At 44.4% G+C, this 20,000-nt stretch overlaps 16 non-coding genes and 1 pseudogene across 16 annotated transcripts; all 17 read left to right on the forward strand.

The window, feature by feature from the left end:
- Positions 1 to 215: 215 nt before the first annotated feature.
- On the forward strand, positions 216 to 334 carry LOC125737267 (5S ribosomal RNA). The gene has a single exon (XR_007396533.1). It is a non-coding gene; the product is annotated as a 5S ribosomal RNA (ribosomal RNA).
- A 1,077-nt stretch (positions 335 to 1,411) lies between these two features.
- Positions 1,412 to 1,530, forward strand: LOC125731231 (5S ribosomal RNA). The gene has a single exon (XR_007391511.1). It is a non-coding gene; the product is annotated as a 5S ribosomal RNA (ribosomal RNA).
- Positions 1,531 to 2,631: 1,101 nt separating this feature from the next.
- On the forward strand, positions 2,632 to 2,750 carry LOC125734877 (5S ribosomal RNA). Its single transcript, XR_007394180.1, has one exon. It is a non-coding gene; the product is annotated as a 5S ribosomal RNA (ribosomal RNA).
- A 1,083-nt stretch (positions 2,751 to 3,833) lies between these two features.
- On the forward strand, positions 3,834 to 3,952 carry LOC125736458 (5S ribosomal RNA). Its single transcript, XR_007395736.1, has one exon. It is a non-coding gene; the product is annotated as a 5S ribosomal RNA (ribosomal RNA).
- A 1,077-nt stretch (positions 3,953 to 5,029) lies between these two features.
- Positions 5,030 to 5,148, forward strand: LOC125736801 (5S ribosomal RNA). The gene has a single exon (XR_007396069.1). It is a non-coding gene; the product is annotated as a 5S ribosomal RNA (ribosomal RNA).
- Positions 5,149 to 6,231: 1,083 nt separating this feature from the next.
- On the forward strand, positions 6,232 to 6,350 carry LOC125735817 (5S ribosomal RNA). The gene has a single exon (XR_007395104.1). It is a non-coding gene; the product is annotated as a 5S ribosomal RNA (ribosomal RNA).
- A 1,079-nt stretch (positions 6,351 to 7,429) lies between these two features.
- LOC125731553 (5S ribosomal RNA) lies at positions 7,430 to 7,548 on the forward strand (annotated as a pseudogene).
- A 1,084-nt stretch (positions 7,549 to 8,632) lies between these two features.
- Positions 8,633 to 8,751, forward strand: LOC125735818 (5S ribosomal RNA). The gene has a single exon (XR_007395105.1). It is a non-coding gene; the product is annotated as a 5S ribosomal RNA (ribosomal RNA).
- Positions 8,752 to 9,829: 1,078 nt separating this feature from the next.
- On the forward strand, positions 9,830 to 9,948 carry LOC125735819 (5S ribosomal RNA). The gene has a single exon (XR_007395106.1). It is a non-coding gene; the product is annotated as a 5S ribosomal RNA (ribosomal RNA).
- A 1,077-nt stretch (positions 9,949 to 11,025) lies between these two features.
- Positions 11,026 to 11,144, forward strand: LOC125730775 (5S ribosomal RNA). The gene has a single exon (XR_007391066.1). It is a non-coding gene; the product is annotated as a 5S ribosomal RNA (ribosomal RNA).
- A 1,078-nt stretch (positions 11,145 to 12,222) lies between these two features.
- LOC125735820 (5S ribosomal RNA) lies at positions 12,223 to 12,341 on the forward strand. Its single transcript, XR_007395107.1, has one exon. It is a non-coding gene; the product is annotated as a 5S ribosomal RNA (ribosomal RNA).
- Positions 12,342 to 13,418: 1,077 nt separating this feature from the next.
- On the forward strand, positions 13,419 to 13,537 carry LOC125735006 (5S ribosomal RNA). Its single transcript, XR_007394307.1, has one exon. It is a non-coding gene; the product is annotated as a 5S ribosomal RNA (ribosomal RNA).
- A 1,075-nt stretch (positions 13,538 to 14,612) lies between these two features.
- On the forward strand, positions 14,613 to 14,731 carry LOC125731975 (5S ribosomal RNA). Its single transcript, XR_007391676.1, has one exon. It is a non-coding gene; the product is annotated as a 5S ribosomal RNA (ribosomal RNA).
- Positions 14,732 to 15,807: 1,076 nt separating this feature from the next.
- On the forward strand, positions 15,808 to 15,926 carry LOC125737307 (5S ribosomal RNA). The gene has a single exon (XR_007396572.1). It is a non-coding gene; the product is annotated as a 5S ribosomal RNA (ribosomal RNA).
- Positions 15,927 to 17,004: 1,078 nt separating this feature from the next.
- LOC125735821 (5S ribosomal RNA) lies at positions 17,005 to 17,123 on the forward strand. Its single transcript, XR_007395108.1, has one exon. It is a non-coding gene; the product is annotated as a 5S ribosomal RNA (ribosomal RNA).
- A 1,077-nt stretch (positions 17,124 to 18,200) lies between these two features.
- Positions 18,201 to 18,319, forward strand: LOC125735018 (5S ribosomal RNA). Its single transcript, XR_007394318.1, has one exon. It is a non-coding gene; the product is annotated as a 5S ribosomal RNA (ribosomal RNA).
- A 1,075-nt stretch (positions 18,320 to 19,394) lies between these two features.
- LOC125731986 (5S ribosomal RNA) lies at positions 19,395 to 19,513 on the forward strand. The gene has a single exon (XR_007391677.1). It is a non-coding gene; the product is annotated as a 5S ribosomal RNA (ribosomal RNA).
- Positions 19,514 to 20,000: the final 487 nt, after the last annotated feature.

A 20,000-nucleotide genomic window follows, 5' to 3' on the forward strand; every position in this document is an offset into this window, starting at 1 on the left:
GGATGCGGAAAGAATGGAATAATTGTGGTAGGCTGCCGGCTGAGTAGTTTGGTGAATGTTTGGTGTGGTTCCGGCACTGCCGATTGGATGGTGGGGCTGCAGTGTGAGTCAGATAAAAAAAAAAAAAAAAAAAAAACAGGAGTAGGATCCAATGAGACTAACTGGCATGTATAGACGCGTGTAATGCAAAAGGGCTATTTTTGGTAGCGTCTCTCGCTTACGGCCGTACCACCCTGAACGCGCCCGATTTCGTCTGATCTTGGAAGCTAAGCAGGCTAGGGTCTGGTTAGTACTTGGATGGGAGACCACCTGGGAATACCAGGTGCTGTAAGCTTTTCTCACTTTTACTTTATACAGGGGGCGCTCCACTTCACGATTAATTTAAATCTATCACTCCCCTTCCATTTTACTATTTTATATATTTCTTTTTTCTCTCATTCATAAAGGCAGCTTTTACACACCGTTTTACTCTAAATACTGCCTGGTAATTATAGCTGCTGTAAGCTGTTCGTGCCTTTATTCCACCAGGGAGCGATCTTCTCACAAATTTGAAGACTGTCACTCCCCATTCACGTTTTACAACTTATTGTTAATAATAAAGAGACAGCTTTTTACACACAGTTTTAAACAAAGTACTGATATAATTCCTCTTCAACTCACCGCTTTGTTTTCTATGCAAAAACCACTTCACCACAGAAGACTCGATATTATTGGCATAGCAAGGTCTGCTTTTCTCCTCCTTTCAAAACTTGCTAAAAGCTGTATTTAAAAGAGCAGGTTGGCCGGGGTAATTCACACCCTTCAATGCCAGCTTAATGTTTAGGTTAGTGGGAATCACAGAGGAATTAGGGATGGAAACTTCTTTGCTGGTGGTAGAAGCGGTCTGGTGAATTTTTAGAGAGAAGAGGCCGTCGATGTTTGAATGTAGAAAATTGTTCTGGCTGCAGCCTGCAGTATGGACTTCTTGGTGTGTGTAGCTCCCAGTGTTCTGACAGCGCGACGTTATGGGGAAGCATGTGATTCAGCAGCTACCAGTGGGCTTCGTGCGGTGGAGATTTTGTGGCTGTTAGCGGAGTTGATAACAGAAGGTCGTTAAGAGAAGCCTGCATGCGGTAGGCAAATGAGTAATGTTTGCCGGCGGGGGACGTGCGGCGATTAACCTGTGCGGTAGTGAAAAGGACTTAAAGAGAAGGAAGTGTGCGGATGCGGAAAGAATAGAATAATTGTGGTAGACTGACGGCTGAGTAGTTTGGTGAATGTTTGGTGTGGGTCCGGCGCTGCCGATTGGATGGTGGTGCTGCAGTGTGAGTCAGATAAAAAAAAAAAAAAAACCAGGAGTAGGATCCAATGGGAATAACTGGCATGTATAGACGCGTGTAATGCAAAAGGGCTGTTTTTGATAGCGTCTCTCTCTTACGGCCATACCTTCCTGAACACGCCCGATCTTGTCTGATCTTGGAAGCTAAGCAAGGTAGGGTCTGGTTAGTACTTGGATGGGAGACCACCTGGGAATACCAGGTGCTGTAAGCTTTTCTCACTTTTACGTCATACAGGGGTGGCTGTTAGCTGAGTTGATAGCAGTGGGCTCCACTTCACGATTAATTTAAATCTAGCACTCCCCTTCCATTTTACTATTTTATATATATATTTTTTTTCTCTCTTTCATAAAGCCAGCTTTCAGAAACCGTTTTACTCTAAATACTTCCTGGTAATTCTAGGTGCTGTAAGCTGTCCGTGCCTTTATTCCACCAGGGCACGATCTTCTCACAAACTTGAAGACTGTCACTCCCCATTCACGTTTTACAACTTATTGTTAATGATAAAGAGACAGCTTTTTACACACAGTTTTAAACAAAGTACTGATATAATTCCTCTTCAACTCACCGCTTTGTTTTCTATGCAAAAACCACTTCGCCACAGAAGACTCGATATTATTGGCATAGCAAGTTCTGCTCTTCTCCTTTCAAAACTTGCTGAAAGCTGTATTTAAAAGAGCAGGTTGGCCATGGTAATTCACACACTTCAATGCCAGCTTATTGTTTAGGTTAGTGGGAATCACAGAGGAATTAGGGATGGAAACTTCTTTGCTGGTGGTAGAAGCGGTCTGGTGAATTTTTAGAGAGAAGAGGCCGTCGATGTTTGAATGTAGATAATTGTTCTGGCTGCAGCCTGAAGTATGGACTTGTTGGTGTGTGTAGCTCCCAGTGTTCTGACAGCGCGACGTTTTGGGGAAGCATGTGATTCAGCAGCTACCAGTGGGCTTCGTGCGGCGGTGATTTTGTGGCTGTTAGCTGAGTTGATAGCAGTGGGTCGTTAAGAGAAGCCTGCATGCGGTAGGCAAATGAGTAATGTTTGCCGGCGGGGGACGTGCGGCGATTAACCTGTGAGGTAGTGAAAAGGACTTAAAGAGAAGGAAGTGTGCGGATGCGGAAAGAATGGAATAATTGTGGTAGGCTGCCGGCTGAGTAGTTTGGTGAATGTTTGGTGTGGGTCCGGCGCTGCCGATTGGATGGTGGGGCTGCAGTGTGAGTCAGATAAAAAAAAAAAAAGAACATTAGTAGGATCCAATGGGACCAACTGGCATGTATAGAGGCGTGTAATGCAAAAGGGCTGTTTTTGGTAGCGTCTCTCGCTTACGGCCATACCACCCTGAACGCGCCCGATCTCGTCTGATCTCGGAAGCTAAGCAGTGTAGGGTCTGGTTAGTATTTGGATGGGAGACCTCCTGGGAATACCAGGTGCTGTAAGCTTATCTCACTTTTACTTTATACAGGGGGCGCTCCACTTCACGATTAATTTAAATCTATCACTCCCCTTCCATTTTACTATTTTATATATATATATATTTTTTTTTCTCTCATTCATAAAGGCAGCTTTTAGAAACCGTTTTACTCTAAATACTTCCTGGTAATTCTAGGTGCTGTAAGCTGTTCGTGCCTTTATTCCACCAGGGCGCGATCTTCTCACAAACTTGAAGACTGTCACTCCCCATTCACGTTTTACAACTTATTGTTAATAATAAAGAGACAGCTTTTTACACACAGTTTTAAACAAAGTACTGATATAATTCCTCTTCAACTCACCGCTTTGTTTTCTATGCAAAAACCACTTCGCCACAGAAGACTCGATATTATTGGCATAGCAAGGTCTGCTCTTCTCCTCCTTTCAAAACTTGCTAAAAGCTGTATTTAAAAGAGCAGGTTGGCCGGGGTAATTTACACACTTCAATGCCAGCTTAATGTTTAGGTTAGTGGGAATCACAGAGGAATTAGGGATGGAAACTTCTTTGCTGGTGGTAGAAGCGGTCTGGTGAATTTTTAGAGAGAAGAGGCCGTCGATGTTTGAATGTAGAAAATTGTTCTGGCTGCAGCCTGCAGTATGGACTTCTTGGTGTGTGTAGCTCCCAGTGTTCTGACAGCGCGACGTTTTGCGGGAAGCATGTGATTCAGCAGCTACCAGTGGGCTTCGTGCGGCGGAGATTTAGTGGCTGTTAGCTGAGTTGATAGCAGAGGGTCGTTAAGAGAAGCCTGCATGCGGTAGGCAAATAAGTAATGTTTGCCGGCGGGGGACGTGCGGCGATTAACCTGTGAGGTAGTGAAAAGGACTTAACGAGAAGGAAGTGTGCGGATGCGGAAAGAATGGAATAATTGTGGTAGGCTGCCGGCTGAGTAGTTTGGTGAATGTTTGGTGTGGTTCCGGCACTGCCGATTGGATGGTAGGGCTGCAGTGTGAGTCAGATAAAAAAAAAAAAAACCAGGAGTAGGATCCAATGGGAATAACTGGCATGTATAGACGCGTGTAATGCAAAAGGGCTGTTTTTTGTAGCGTCTCTCGCTTATGGCCATACCTTCCTGAACACGCCCGATCTCATCTGATCTTGGAAGCTAAGCAAGGTAGGGTCTGGTTAGTACTTGGATGGGAGACCACCTGGGAATACCAGGTGCTGTAAGCTTTTCTCACTTTTACTTCATACAGGGGGCGCTCCACTTCACGATTAATTTAAATCTATCACTCCCCTTCCATTTTACTATTTTATATATATATTTTCTATTCTCTCTTTCATAAAGCCAGCTTTCAGAAACCGTTTTACTCTAAATACTTCCTGGTAATTCTAGGTGCTGTAAGGTGTTCGTGCCTTTATTCCACCAGGGCGCGATCTTCTCACAAACTTGAAGACTGTCACTCCCCATTCACGTTTTACAACTTATTGTTAATGATAAAGAGACAGCTTTTTACACACAGTTTTAAACAAAGTACTGATATTATTCCTCTTCAACTGACCGCTTTGTTTTCTATGCAAAAAGCACTTCGCCACAGAAGACTCGATATTATTGGCATAGCAAGTTCTGCTCTTCTCCTTTCAAAACTTGCTAAAAGCTGTATTTAAAAGAACAGATTGGCCGGGGTAATTCACACCCTTCAATGCCAGCTTAATGTTTAGGTTAGTGGGAATCACAGAGGAATTAGGGATGGAAACTTCTTTGCTGGTGGTAGAAGCGGTCTGGTGAATTTTTAGAGAGAAGAGGCCGTCGATGTTTGAATGTAGAAAATTGTTCTGGCTGCAGCCTGCAGTATGGACTTGTTGGTGTGTGTAGCTCCCAGTGTTCTGACAGCGCGACGTTTTGGGGAAGCATGTGATTCAGCAGCTACCAGTGGGCTTCGTGCGGCGGAGATTTTGTGGCTGTTAGCGGAGTTGATAACAGAGGGTCGTTAAGAGAAGCCTGCATGCAGTAGGCAAAGGAGTAATGTTTGCCGGCGGGGGACGTGCGGCGATTAACCTGTGCGATAGTGAAAAGGAGTTAAAAAGAAGGAAGTGTGCGGATGCGGAAAGAATGGAATAATTGTGGTAGGCTGCCGGCTGAGTAGTTTGGTGAATGTTTGGTGTGGGTCCGGCGCTGCCGATTGGATGGTGGTGCTGCAGTGTGAGTCAGATAAAAAAAAAAAAAAAACCAGGAATAGGATCCAATGGGACTAACTGGCATGTATAGACGCGTGTAATGCAAAAGGGCTGTTTTTGATAGCGTCTCTCGCTTATGGCCATACCACCCTGAACACGCCTGATCTCATCTGATCGCTGAAGCCAAGCAGGGTAGGGTCTGGTTAGTACTTGGATGGGAGACCTCCTGGGAATACCAGGTGCTGTAAGCTTTTCTCACTTTTACTTTATACAGGGGGCGCTCCACTTCACGATTAATTTAAATCTATCACTCCCCTTCCATTTTACTATTTTATATATATATATATATTTTTTTTTTCTCTCATTCATAAAGGCAGCTTTTAGAAACCGTTTTACTCTAAATACTTCATGGTAATTCTAGGTGCTGTAAGCTGTTCGTGCCTTTATTCCACCAGGGCGCGATCTTCTCACAAACTTGAAGACTGTCACTCCCCATTCACGTTTTACAACTTATTGTTAATAATAAAGAGACAGCTTTTTACACACAGTTTTAAACAAAGTACTGATATTATTCCTCTTCAACTGACCGCTTTGTTTTCTATGCAAAAACCACTTCACCACAGAAGACTCGATATTATTGGCATAGCAAGTTCTGCTCTTCTCCTTTCAAAACTTGCTAAAAGCTGTATTTAAAAGAACAGATTGGCCGGGGTAATTCACACCCTTCAATGCCAGCTTAATGTTTAGGTTAGTGGGAATCACAGAGGAATTAGGGATGGAAACTTCTTTGCTGGTGGTAGAAGTGGTCTGGTGAATTTTTAGAGAGAAGAGGCCGTCGATGTTTGAATGTAGAAAATTGTTCTGGCTGCAGCCTGCAGTATGGACTTGTTGGTGTGTGTAGCTCCCAGTGTTCTGACAGCGCGACGTTTTGGGGAAGCATGTGATTCAGCAGCTACCAGTGGGCTTCGTGCGGCGGAGATTTTGTGGCTGTTAGCGGAGTTGATAACAGAGGGTCGTTAAGAGAAGCCTGCATGCAGTAGGCAAAGGAGTAATGTTTGCCGGCGGGGGACGTGCGGCGATTAACCTGTGCGGTAGTGAAAAGGAGTTAAAAAGAAGGAAGTGTGCGGATGCGGAAAGAATGGAATAATTGTGGTAGGCTGCCGGCTGAGTAGTTTGGTGAATGTTTGGTGTGGGTCCGGCGCTGCCGATTGGATGGTGGGGCTGCAGTGTGAGTCAGATAAAAAAAAAAAAAAAACAGGAGTAGGATCCAATGGGACTAACTGGCATGTATAGAGGCGTGTAATGCAAAAGGGCTGTTTTTGGTAGCGTCTCTCGCTTGCGGCCATACCACCCTGAACACGCCCGATCTCATCTGATCTCGGAAGCTAAGCAGGCTAGGGTCTGGTTAATACTTGGATGGGAGACCTCCTGGGAATACCAGGTGCTGTAAGCTTTTCTCACTTTTACTTTATACAGGGGGCGCTCCACTTCACGATTAATTTAAATCTATCACTCCCCTTCCATTTTACTATTTTATATATATATATATATTTTTCTCTCATTCATAAAGGCAGCTTTTACACACCGTTTTACTCTAAATACTTCCTGGTAATTCTAGGTGTTGTAAGCTGTTCGTACCTTTATTCCACCAGGGCGCGATCTTCTCACAAACTTGAAGACTGTCACTCCCCATTCACGTTTTACAACTTATTGTTAATGATAAAGAGACAGCTTTTTACACACAGTTTTAAACAAAGTACTGATATTATTCCTCTTCAACTGACCGCTTTGTTTTCTATGCAAAAACCACTTCGCCACAGAAGACTCGATATTATTGGCATAGCAAGTTCTGCTCTTCTCCTTTCAAAACTTGCTAAAAGCTGTATTTAAAAGAACAGATTGGCCGGGGTAATTCACACCCTTCAATGCCAGCTTAATGTTTAGGTTAGTGGGAATCACAGAGGAATTAGGGATGGAAACTTCTTTGCTGGTGGTAGAAGCGGTCTGGTGAATTTTTAGAGAGAAGAGGCCATCGATGTTTGAATGTAGAAAATTGTTCTGGCTGCAGCCTGCAGTATGGACTTGTTGGTGTGTGTAGCTCCCAGTGTTCTGACAGCACGACGTTTTGGGGAAGCATGTGATTCAGCAGCTACCAGTGGGCTTCGTGCGGCGGAGATTTTGTGGCTGTTAGCGGAGTTGATAACAGAGGGTCGTTAAGAGAAGCCTGCATGCAGTAGGCAAAGGAGTAATGTTTGCCGGCGGGGGACGTGCGGCGATTAACCTGTGCGATAGTGAAAAGGAGTTAAAAAGAAGGAAGTGTGCGGATGCGGAAAGAATGGAATAATTGTGGTAGGCTGCCGGCTGAGTAGTTTGGTGAATGTTTGGTGTGGGTCCGGCGCTGCCGATTGGATGGTGGTGCTGCAGTGTGAGTCAGATAAAAAAAAAAAAAAAACCAGGAGTAGGATCCAATGGGACTAACTGGCATGTATAGACGCGTGTAATGCAAAAGGGCTGTTTTTGGTAGCGTCTCTCGCTTATGGCCATACCACCCTGAACACGCCTGATCTCATCTGATCGTTGAAGCCAAGCAGAGTAGGGTCTGGTTAGTACTTGGATGGGAGACCTCCTGGGAATACCAGGTGCTGTAAGCTTTTCTCACTTTTACTTTATACAGGGGGCGCTCCACTTCACGATTAATTTAAATCTATCACTCCCCTTCCATTTGACTATTTTATATATATATATATTTTTTTTTTTTTCTCTCATTCATAAAGGCAGATTTTAGAAACCGTTTTACTCTAAATACTTCATGGTAATTCTAGGTGCTGTAAGCTGTTCGTGCCTTTATTCCACCAGGGCGCGATCTTCTCACAAACTTGAAGACTGTCACTCCCCATTCACGTTTTACAACTTATTGTTAATAATAAAGAGACAGCTTTTTACACACAGTTTTAAACAAAGTACTGATATTATTCCTCTTCAACTGACCGCTTTGTTTTCTATGCAAAAACCACTTCGCCACAGAAGACTCGATATTATTGGCATAGCAAGTTCTGCTCTTCTCCTTTCAAAACTTGCTAAAAGCTGTATTTAAAAGAACAGATTGGCCGGGGTAATTCACACCCTTCAATGCCAGCTTAATGTTTAGGTTAGTGGGAATCACAGAGGAATTAGGGATGGAAACTTCTTTGCTGGTGGTAGAAGTGGTCTGGTGAATTTTTAGAGAGAAGAGGCCGTCGATGTTTGAATGTAGAAAATTGTTCTGGCTGCAGCCTGCAGTATGGACTTGTTGGTGTGTGTAGCTCCCAGTGTTCTGACAGCGCGACGTTTTGGGGAAGCATGTGATTCAGCAGCTACCAGTGGGCTTCGTGCGGCGGAGATTTTGTGGCTGTTAGCGGAGTTGATAACAGAGGGTCGTTAAGAGAAGCCTGCATGCAGTAGGCAAAGGAGTAATGTTTGCCGGCGGGGGACGTGCGGCGATTAACCTGTGCGGTAGTGAAAAGGAGTTAAAAAGAAGGAAGTGTGCGGATGCGGAAAGAATGGAATAATTGTGGTAGGCTGCCGGCTGAGTAGTTTGGTGAATGTTTGGTGTGGGTCCGGCGCTGCCGATTGGATGGTGGGGCTGCAGTGTGAGTCAGATAAAAAAAAAAAAAAAACAGGAGTAGGATCCAATGGGACTAACTGGCATGTATAGAGGCGTGTAATGCAAAAGGGCTGTTTTTGGTAGCGTCTCTCGCTTGCGGCCATACCACCCTGAACACGCCCGATCTCATCTGATCTCGGAAGCTAAGCAGGCTAGGGTCTGGTTAATACTTGGATGGGAGACCTCCTGGGAATACCAGGTGCTGTAAGCTTTTCTCACTTTTACTTTATACAGGGGGCGCTCCACTTCACGATTAATTTAAATCTATCACTCCCCTTCCATTTTACTATTTTATATATATATATATATTTTTCTCTCATTCATAAAGGCAGCTTTTACACACCGTTTTACTCTAAATACTTCCTGGTAATTCTAGGTGCTGTAAGCTGTTCGTACCTTTATTCCACCAGGGCGCGATCTTCTCACAAACTTGAAGACTGTCACTCCCCATTCACGTTTTACAACTTATTGTTAATGATAAAGAGACAGCTTTTTACACACAGTTTTAAACAAAGTACTGATATTATTCCTCTTCAACTGACCGCTTTGTTTTCTATGCAAAAACCACTTCGCCACAGAAGACTCGATATTATTGGCATAGCAAGTTCTGCTCTTCTCCTTTCAAAACTTGCTAAAAGCTGTATTTAAAAGAACAGATTGGCCGGGGTAATTCACACCCTTCAATGCCAGCTTAATGTTTAGGTTAGTGGGAATCACAGAGGAATTAGGGATGGAAACTTCTTTGCTGGTGGTAGAAGCGGTCTGGTGAATTTTTAGAGAGAAGAGGCCGTCGATGTTTGAATGTAGAAAATTGTTCTGGCTGCAGCCTGCAGTATGGACTTGTTGGTGTGTGTAGCTCCCAGTGTTCTGACAGTGCGACGTTTTGGGGAAGCATGTGATTCAGCAGCTACCAGTGGGCTTCGTGCGGCGGAGATTTTGTGGCTGTTAGCGGAGTTGATAACAGAGGGTCGTTAAGAGAAGCCTGCATGCAGTAGGCAAAGGAGTAATGTTTGCCGGCGGGGGACGTGCGGCGATTAACCTGTGCGGTAGTGAAAAGGAGTTAAAAAGAAGGAAGTGTGCGGATGCGGAAAGAATGGAATAATTGTGGTAGGCTGCCGGCTGAGTAGTTTGGTGAATGTTTGGTGTGGGTCCGGCGCTGCCGATTGGATGGTGGGGCTGCAGTGTGAGTCAGATAAAAAAAAAAAAAAAACAGGAGTAGGATCCAATGGGACTAACTGGCATGTATAGAGGCGTGTAATGCAAAAGGGCTGTTTTTGGTAGCGTCTCTCGCTTGCGGCCATACCACCCTGAACACGCCCGATCTCATCTGATCTCGGAAGCTAAGCAGGCTAGGGTCTGGTTAATACTTGGATGGGAGACCTCCTGGGAATACCAGGTGCTGTAAGCTTTTCTCACTTTTACTTTATACAGGGGGCGCTCCACTTCACGATTAATTTAAATCTATCACTCCCCTTCCATTTTACTATTTTATATATATATATTTTTTTTTCTCTCATTCATAAAGGCAGCTTTTACACACCGTTTTACTCTAAATACTTCCTGGTAATTCTAGGTGCTGTAAGCTGTTCGTACCTTTATTCCACCAGGGCGCGATCTTCTCACAAACTTGAAGACTGTCACTCCCCATTCACGTTTTACAACTTATTGTTAATGATAAAGAGACAGCTTTTTACACACAGTTTTAAACAAAGTACTGATATTATTCCTCTTCAACTGACCGCTTTGTTTTCTATGCAAAAACCACTTCGCCACAGAAGACTCGATATTATTGGCATAGCAAGTTCTGCTCTTCTCCTTTCAAAACTTGCTAAAAGCTGTATTTAAAAGAACAGATTGGCCGGGGTAATTCACACCCTTCAATGCCAGCTTAATGTTTAGGTTAGTGGGAATCACAGAGGAATTAGGGATGGAAACTTCTTTGCTGGTGGTAGAAGCGGTCTGGTGAATTTTTAGAGAGAAGAGGCCGTCGATGTTTGAATGTAGAAAATTGTTCTGGCTGCAGCCTGCAGTATGGACTTGTTGGTGTGTGTAGCTCCCAGTGTTCTGACAGCGCGACGTTTTGGGGAAGCATGTGATTCAGCAGCTACCAGTGGGCTTCGTGCGGCGGAGATTTTGTGGCTGTTAGCGGAGTTGATAACAGAGGGTCGTTAAGAGAAGCCTGCATGCAGTAGGCAAAGGAGTAATGTTTGCCGGCGGGGGACGTGCGGCGATTAACCTGTGCGGTAGTGAAAAGGAGTTAAAAAGAAGGAAGTGTGCGGATGCGGAAAGAATGGAATAATTGTGGTAGGCTGCCGGCTGAGTAGTTTGGTGAATGTTTGGTGTGGGTCCGGCGCTGCCGATTGGATGGTGGGGCTGCAGTGTGAGTCAGATAAAAAAAAAAAAAAACAGGAGTAGGATCCAATGGGACTAACTGGCATGTATAGAGGCGTGTAATGCAAAAGGGCTGTTTTTGGTAGCGTCTCTCGCTTGCGGCCATACCACCCTGAACACGCCCGATCTCATCTGATCTCGGAAGATAAGCAGGCTAGGGTCTGGTTAATACTTGGATGGGAGACCTCCTGGGCATACCAGGTGCTGTAAGCTTTTCTCACTTTTACTTTATACAGGGGGCGCTCCACTTCACGATTAATTTAAATCTATCACTCCCCTTCCATTTTACTATTTTATATATATATATATTTTTTTCTCTCAATCATAAAGGCAGCTTTTACACACCGTTTTACTCTAAATACTTCCTGGTAATTCTAGGTGCTGTAAGCTGTTCATACCTTTATTCCACCAGGGCGCGATCTTCTCACAAACTTGAAGACTGTCACTCCCCATTCACGTTTTACAACTTATTGTTAATGATAAAGAGACAGCTTTTTACACACAGTTTTAAACAAAGTACTGATATTATTCCTCTTCAACTGACCGCTTTGTTTTCTATGCAAAAACCACTTCGCCACAGAAGACTCGATATTATTGGCATAGCAAGTTCTGCTCTTCTCCTTTCAAAACTTGCTAAAAGCTGTATTTAAAAGAACAGATTGGCCGGGGTAATTCACACCCTTCAATGCCAGCTTAATGTTTAGGTTAGTGGGAATCACAGAGGAATTAGGGATGGAAACTTCTTTGCTAGTGGTAGAAGCGGTCTGGTGAATTTTTAGAGAGAAGAGGCCGTCGATGTTTGAATGTAGAAAATTGTTCTGGCTGCAGCCTGCAGTATGGACTTGTTGGTGTGTGTAGCTCCCAGTGTTCTGACAGCGCGACGTTTTGGGGAAGCATGTGATTCAGCAGCTACCAGTGGGCTTCGTGCGGCGGAGATTTTGTGGCTGTTAGCGGAGTTGATAACAGAGGGTCGTTAAGAGAAGCCTGCATGCAGTAGGCAAAGGAGTAATGTTTGCCGGCGGGGGACGTGCGGCGATTAACCTGTGCGGTAGTGAAAAGGAGTTAAAAAGAAGGAAGTGTGCGGATGCGGAAAGAATGGAATAATTGTGGTAGGCTGCCGGCTGAGTAGTTTGGTGAATGTTTGGTGTGGGTCCGGCGCTGCCGATTGGATGGTGGGGCTGCAGTGTGAGTCAGATAAAAAAAAAAAAAAAACAGGAGTAGGATCCAATGGGACTAACTGGCATGTATAGAGGCGTGTAATGCAAAAGGGCTGTTTTTGGTAGCGTCTCTCGCTTGCGGCCATACCACCCTGAACACGCCCGATCTCATCTGATCTCGGAAGCTAAGCAGGCTAGGGTCTGGTTAATACTTGGATGGGAGACCTCCTGGGAATACCAGGTGCTGTAAGCTTTTCTCACTTTTACTTTATACAGGGGGCGCTCCACTTCACGATTAATTTAAATCTATCACTCCCCTTCCATTTTACTATTTTATATATATATATATTTTTTTCTCTCATTCATAAAGGCAGCTTTTACACACCGTTTTACTCTAAATACTTCCTGGTAATTCTAGGTGCTGTAAGCTGTTCGTACCTTTATTCCACCAGGGCGCGATCTTCTCACAAACTTGAAGACTGTCACTCCCCATTCACGTTTTACAACTTATTGTTAATGATAAAGAGACAGCTTTTTACACACAGTTTTAAACAAAGTACTGATATTATTCCTCTTCAACTGACCGCTTTGTTTTCTATGCAAAAACCACTTCGCCACAGAAGACTCGATATTATTGGCATAGCAAGTTCTGCTCTTCTCCTTTCAAAACTTGCTAAAAGCTGTATTTAAAAGAAGAGATTGGACGGGGTAATTCACACCCTTCAATGCCAGCTTAATGTTTAGGTTAGTGGGAGTCACAGAGGAATTAGGGATGGAAACTTCTTTGCTGGTGGTAGAAGCGGTCTGGTGAATTTTTAGAGAGAAGAGGCCGTCGATGTCTGAATGTAGAAAATTGTTCTGGCTGCAGCCTGCATTATGGACTTGTTGGTGTGTGTAGCTCCCAGTGTTCTGACAGCGCGACGTTTTGGGGAAGCATGTGATTCAGCAGCTACCAGTGGGCTTCGTGCGGCGGAGATTTTGTGGCTGTTAGCAGAGTTGATAACAGAGGGTCGTTAAGAGAAGCCTGCATGCAGTAGGCAAAGGAGTAATGTTTGCCGGCGGGGGACGTGCGGCGATTAACCTGTGCGGTAGTGAAAAGGAGTTAAAAAGAAGGAAGTGTGCGGATGCGGAAAGAATGGAATAATTGTGGTAGGCTGCCGGCTGAGTAGTTTGGTGAATGTTTGGTGTGGGTCCGGCGCTGCCGATTGGATGGTGGTGCTGCAGTGTGAGTCAGATAAAAAAAAAAAAAACCAGGAGTAGGATCCAATGGGACTAACTGGCATGTATAGACGCGTGTAATGCAAAAGGGCTGTTTTTGGTTGCGTCTCTCGCTTATGGCCATACCACCCTGAACACACCCGATCTCATCCGATCTCGGAAGCCAAGCAGGGTAGGGTCTGGTTAGTACTTGGATGGGAGACCTCCTGGGAATACCAGGTGCTGTAAGCTTTTCTCACTTTTACTTTATACAGGGGGCGCTCCACTTCACGATTAATTTAAATCTATCACTCCCCTTCCATTTTACTATTTTATATATATATATATTTTTCTCTCATTCATAAAGGCAGCTTTTACACACCGTTTTACTCTAAATACTTCCTGGTAATTCTAGGTGCTGTAAGCTGTTCGTGCCTTTATTCCACCAGGGCGCGATCTTCTCACAAACTTGAAGACTGTCACTCCCCATTCACGTTTTACAACTTATTGTTAATGATAAAGAGACAGCTTTTTACACACAGTTTTAAACAAAGTACTGATATTATTCCTCTTCAACTGACCGCTTTGTTTTCTATGCAAAAAGCACTTCGCCACAGAAGACTCGATATTATTGGCATAGCAAGTTCTGCTCTTCTCCTTTCAAAACTTGCTAAAAGCTGTATTTAAAAGAACAGATTGGCCGGGGTAATTCACACCCTTCAATGCCAGCTTAATGTTTAGGTTAGTGGGAATCACAGAGGAATTAGGGATGGAAACTTCTTTGCTGGTGGTAGAAGCGGTCTGGTGAATTTTTAGAGAGAAGAGGCCGTCGATGTTTGAATGTAGAAAATAGGTCTGGCTGCAGCCTGCAGTATGGACTTGTTGGTGTGTGTAGCTCCCAGTGTTCTGACAGCGCGACGTTTTGGGGAAGCATGTGATTCAGCAGCTACCAGTGGGCTTCGTGCGGCGGAGATTTTGTGGCTGTTAGCGGAGTTGATAACAGAGGGTCGTTAAGAGAAGCCTGCATGCAGTAGGCAAAGGAGTAATGTTTGCCGGCGGGGGACGTGCGGCGATTAACCTGTGCGGTAGTGAAAAGGAGTTAAAAAGAAGGAAGTGTGCGGATGCGGAAAGAATGGAATAATTGTGGTAGGCTGCCGGCTGAGTAGTTTGGTGAATGTTTGGTGTGGGTCCGGCGCTGCCGATTGGATGGTGGTGCTGCAGTGTGAGTCAGATAAAAAAAAAAAAAACCAGGAGTAGGATCCAATGGGACTAACTGGCATGTATAGACGCGTGTAATGCAAAAGGGCTGTTTTTGGTCGCGTCTCTCGCTTATGGCCATACCACCCTGAACACACCCGATCTCATCCGATCTCGGAAGCCAAGCAGGGTAGGGTCTGGTTAGTACTTCGATGGGAGACCTCCTGGGAATACCAGGTGCTGTAAGCTTTTCTCACTTTTACTTTATACAGGGGACGCTCCACTTCACGATTAATTTAAATCTATCACTCCCCTTCCATTTTACTATTTTATATATATATATATTTTTCTCTCATTCATAAAGGCAGCTTTTACACACCGTTTTACTCCAAATACTTCCTGGTAATTCTAGGTGCTGTAAGCTGTTCGTGCCTTTATTCCACCAGGGCGCGATCTTCTCACAAACTTGAAGACTGTCACTCCCCATTCACGTTTTACAACTTATTGTTAATGATAAAGAGACAGCTTTTTACACACAGTTTTAAACAAAGTACTGATATTATTCCTCTTCAACTGACCGCTTTGTTTTCTATGCAAAAACCACTTCGCCACAGAAGACTCGATATTATTGGCATAGCAAGTTCTGCTCTTCTCCTTTCAAAACTTGCTAAAAGCTGTATTTAAAAGAACAGATTGGCCGGGGTAATTCACACCCTTCAATGCCAGCTTAATGTTTAGGTTAGTGGGAATCACAGAGGAATTAGGGATGGAAACTTCTTTGCTGGTGGTAGAAGCGGTCTGGTGAATTTTTAGAGAGAAGAGGCCGTCGATGTTTGAATGTAGAAAATTGTTCTGGCTGCAGCCTGCAGTATGGACTTGTTGGTGTGTGTAGCTCCCAGTGTTCTGACAGCGCGACGTTTTGGGGAAGCATGTGATTCAGCAGCTACCAGTGGGCTTCGTGCGGCGGAGATTTTGTGGCTGTTAGCGGAGTTGATAACAGAGGGTCGTTAAGAGAAGCCTGCATGCAGTAGGCAAAGGAGTAATGTTTGCCGGCGGGGGACGTGCGGCGATTAACCTGTGCGGTAGTGAAAAGGAGTTAAAAAGAAGGAAGTGTGCGGATGCGGAAAGAATGGAATAATTGTGGTAGGCTGCCGGCTGAGTAGTTTGGTGAATGTTTGGTGTGGGTCCGGCGCTGCCGATTGGATGGTGGGGCTGCAGTGTGAGTCAGATAAAAAAAAAAAAAAAACAGGAGTAGGATCCAATGGGACTAACTGGCATGTATAGAGGCGTGTAATGCAAAAGGGCTGTTTTTGGTAGCGTCTCTCGCTTGCGGCCATACCACCCTGAACACGCCCGATCTCATCTGATCTCGGAAGCTAAGCAGGCTAGGGTCTGGTTAATACTTGGATGGGAGACCTCCTGGGCATACCAGGTGCTGTAAGCTTTTCTCACTTTTACTTTATACAGGGGGCGCTCCACTTCACGATTAATTTAAATCTATCACTCCCCTTCCATTTTACTATTTTATATATATATATATTTTTTTCTCTCAATCATAAAGGCAGCTTTTACACACCGTTTTACTCTAAATACTTCCTGGTAATTCTAGGTGCTGTAAGCTGTTCATACCTTTATTCCACCAGGGCGCGATCTTCTCACAAACTTGAAGACTGTCACTCCCCATTCACGTTTTACAACTTATTGTTAATGATAAAGAGACAGCTTTTTACACACAGTTTTAAGCAAAGTACTGATATTATTCCTCTTCAACTGACCGCTTTGTTTTCTATGCAAAAACCACTTCGCCACAGAAGACTCGATATTATTGGCATAGCAAGTTCTGCTCTTCTCCTTTCAAAACTTGCTAAAAGCTGTATTTAAAAGAACAGATTGGCCGGGGTAATTCACACCCTTCAATGCCAGCTTAATGTTTAGGTTAGTGGGAATCACAGAGGAATTAGGGATGGAAACTTCTTTGCTAGTGGTAGAAGCGGTCTGGTGAATTTTTAGAGAGAAGAGGCCGTCGATGTTTGAATGTAGAAAATTGTTCTGGCTGCAGCCTGCAGTATGGACTTGTTGGTGTGTGTAGCTCCCAGTGTTCTGACAGCGCGACGTTTTGGGGAAGCATGTGATTCAGCAGCTACCAGTGGGCTTCGTGCGGCGGAGATTTTGTGGCTGTTAGCGGAGTTGATAACAGAGGGTCGTTAAGAGAAGCCTGCATGCAGTAGGCAAAGGAGTAATGTTTGCCGGCGGGGGACGTGCGGCGATTAACCTGTGCGGTAGTGAAAAGGAGTTAAAAAGAAGGAAGTGTGCGGATGCGGAAAGAATGGAATAATTGTGGTAGGCTGCCGGCTGAGTAGTTTGGTGAATGTTTGGTGTGGGTCCGGCGCTGCCGATTGGATGGTGGGGCTGCAGTGTGAGTCAGATAAAAAAAAAAAAAAAACAGGAGTAGGATCCAATGGGACTAACTGGCATGTATAGAGGCGTGTAATGCAAAAGGGCTGTTTTTGGTAGCGTCTCTCGCTTGCGGCCATACCACCCTGAACACGCCCGATCTCATCTGATCTCGGAAGCTAAGCAGGCTAGGGTCTGGTTAATACTTGGATGGGAGACCTCCTGGGAATACCAGGTGCTGTAAGCTTTTCTCACTTTTACTTTATACAGGGGGCGCTCCACTTCACGATTAATTTAAATCTATCACTCCCCTTCCATTTTACTATTTTATATATATATATATTTTTTTCTCTCATTCATAAAGGCAGCTTTTACACACCGTTTTACTCTAAATACTTCCTGGTAATTCTAGGTGCTGTAAGCTGTTCGTACCTTTATTCCACCAGGGCGCGATCTTCTCACAAACTTGAAGACTGTCACTCCCCATTCACGTTTTACAACTTATTGTTAATGATAAAGAGACAGCTTTTTACACACAGTTTTAAACAAAGTACTGATATTATTCCTCTTCAACTGACCGCTTTGTTTTCTATGCAAAAACCACTTCGCCACAGAAGACTCGATATTATTGGCATAGCAAGTTCTGCTCTTCTCCTTTCAAAACTTGCTAAAAGCTGTATTTAAAAGAAGAGATTGGACGGGGTAATTCACACCCTTCAATGCCAGCTTAATGTTTAGGTTAGTGGGAGTCACAGAGGAATTAGGGATGGAAACTTCTTTGCTGGTGGTAGAAGCGGTCTGGTGAATTTTTAGAGAGAAGAGGCCGTCGATGTCTGAATGTAGAAAATTGTTCTGGCTGCAGCCTGCATTATGGACTTGTTGGTGTGTGTAGCTCCCAGTGTTCTGACAGCGCGACGTTTTGGGGAAGCATGTGATTCAGCAGCTACCAGTGGGCTTCGTGCGGCGGAGATTTTGTGGCTGTTAGCAGAGTTGATAACAGAGGGTCGTTAAGAGAAGCCTGCATGCAGTAGGCAAAGGAGTAATGTTTGCCGGCGGGGGACGTGCGGCGATTAACCTGTGCGGTAGTGAAAAGGAGTTAAAAAGAAGGAAGTGTGCGGATGCGGAAAGAATGGAATAATTGTGGTAGGCTGCCGGCTGAGTAGTTTGGTGAATGTTTGGTGTGGGTCCGGCGCTGCCGATTGGATGGTGGTGCTGCAGTGTGAGTCAGATAAAAAAAAAAAAAACCAGGAGTAGGATCCAATGGGACTAACTGGCATGTATAGACGCGTGTAATGCAAAAGGGCTGTTTTTGGTTGCGTCTCTCGCTTATGGCCATACCACCCTGAACACACCCGATCTCATCCGATCTCGGAAGCCAAGCAGGGTAGGGTCTGGTTAGTACTTGGATGGGAGACCTCCTGGGAATACCAGGTGCTGTAAGCTTTTCTCACTTTTACTTTATACAGGGGGCGCTCCACTTCACGATTAATTTAAATCTATCACTCCCCTTCCATTTTACTATTTTATATATATATATATTTTTCTCTCATTCATAAAGGCAGCTTTTACACACCGTTTTACTCTAAATACTTCCTGGTAATTCTAGGTGCTGTAAGCTGTTCGTGCCTTTATTCCACCAGGGCGCGATCTTCTCACAAACTTGAAGACTGTCACTCCCCATTCACGTTTTACAACTTATTGTTAATGATAAAGAGACAGCTTTTTACACACAGTTTTAAACAAAGTACTGATATTATTCCTCTTCAACTGACCGCTTTGTTTTCTATGCAAAAAGCACTTCGCCACAGAAGACTCGATATTATTGGCATAGCAAGTTCTGCTCTTCTCCTTTCAAAACTTGCTAAAAGCTGTATTTAAAAGAACAGATTGGCCGGGGTAATTCACACCCTTCAATGCCAGCTTAATGTTTAGGTTAGTGGGAATCACAGAGGAATTAGGGATGGAAACTTCTTTGCTGGTGGTAGAAGCGGTCTGGTGAATTTTTAGAGAGAAGAGGCCGTCGATGTTTGAATGTAGAAAATAGGTCTGGCTGCAGCCTGCAGTATGGACTTGTTGGTGTGTGTAGCTCCCAGTGTTCTGACAGCGCGACGTTTTGGGGAAGCATGTGATTCAGCAGCTACCAGTGGGCTTCGTGCGGCGGAGATTTTGTGGCTGTTAGCGGAGTTGATAACAGAGGGTCGTTAAGAGAAGCCTGCATGCAGTAGGCAAAGGAGTAATGTTTGCCGGCGGGGGACGTGCGGCGATTAACCTGTGCGGTAGTGAAAAGGAGTTAAAAAGAAGGAAGTGTGCGGATGCGGAAAGAATGGAATAATTGTGGTAGGCTGCCGGCTGAGTAGTTTGGTGAATGTTTGGTGTGGGTCCGGCGCTGCCGATTGGATGGTGGTGCTGCAGTGTGAGTCAGATAAAAAAAAAAAAAACCAGGAGTAGGATCCAATGGGACTAACTGGCATGTATAGACGCGTGTAATGCAAAAGGGCTGTTTTTGGTCGCGTCTCTCGCTTATGGCCATACCACCCTGAACACACCCGATCTCATCCGATCTCGGAAGCCAAGCAGGGTAGGGTCTGGTTAGTACTTCGATGGGAGACCTCCTGGGAATACCAGGTGCTGTAAGCTTTTCTCACTTTTACTTTATACAGGGGACGCTCCACTTCACGATTAATTTAAATCTATCACTCCCCTTCCATTTTACTATTTTATATATATATATATTTTTCTCTCATTCATAAAGGCAGCTTTTACACACCGTTTTACTCCAAATACTTCCTGGTAATTCTAGGTGCTGTAAGCTGTTCGTGCCTTTATTCCACCAGGGCGCGATCTTCTCACAAACTTGAAGACTGTCACTCCCCATTCACGTTTTACAACTTATTGTTAATGATAAAGAGACAGCTTTTTACACACAGTTTTAAACAAAGTACTGATATTATTCCTCTTCAACTGACCGCTTTGTTTTCTATGCAAAAACCACTTCGCCACAGAAGACTCGATATTATTGGCATAGCAAGTTCTGCTCTTCTCCTTTCAAAACTTGCTAAAAGCTGTATTTAAAAGAACAGATTGGCCGGGGTAATTCACACCCTTCAATGCCAGCTTAATGTTT

The sequence above is a fragment of the Brienomyrus brachyistius genome, chromosome 2 (genome assembly GCF_023856365.1).
Source record: "Brienomyrus brachyistius isolate T26 chromosome 2, BBRACH_0.4, whole genome shotgun sequence".
NCBI classification, from domain to species: domain Eukaryota; kingdom Metazoa; phylum Chordata; class Actinopteri; order Osteoglossiformes; family Mormyridae; genus Brienomyrus; species Brienomyrus brachyistius.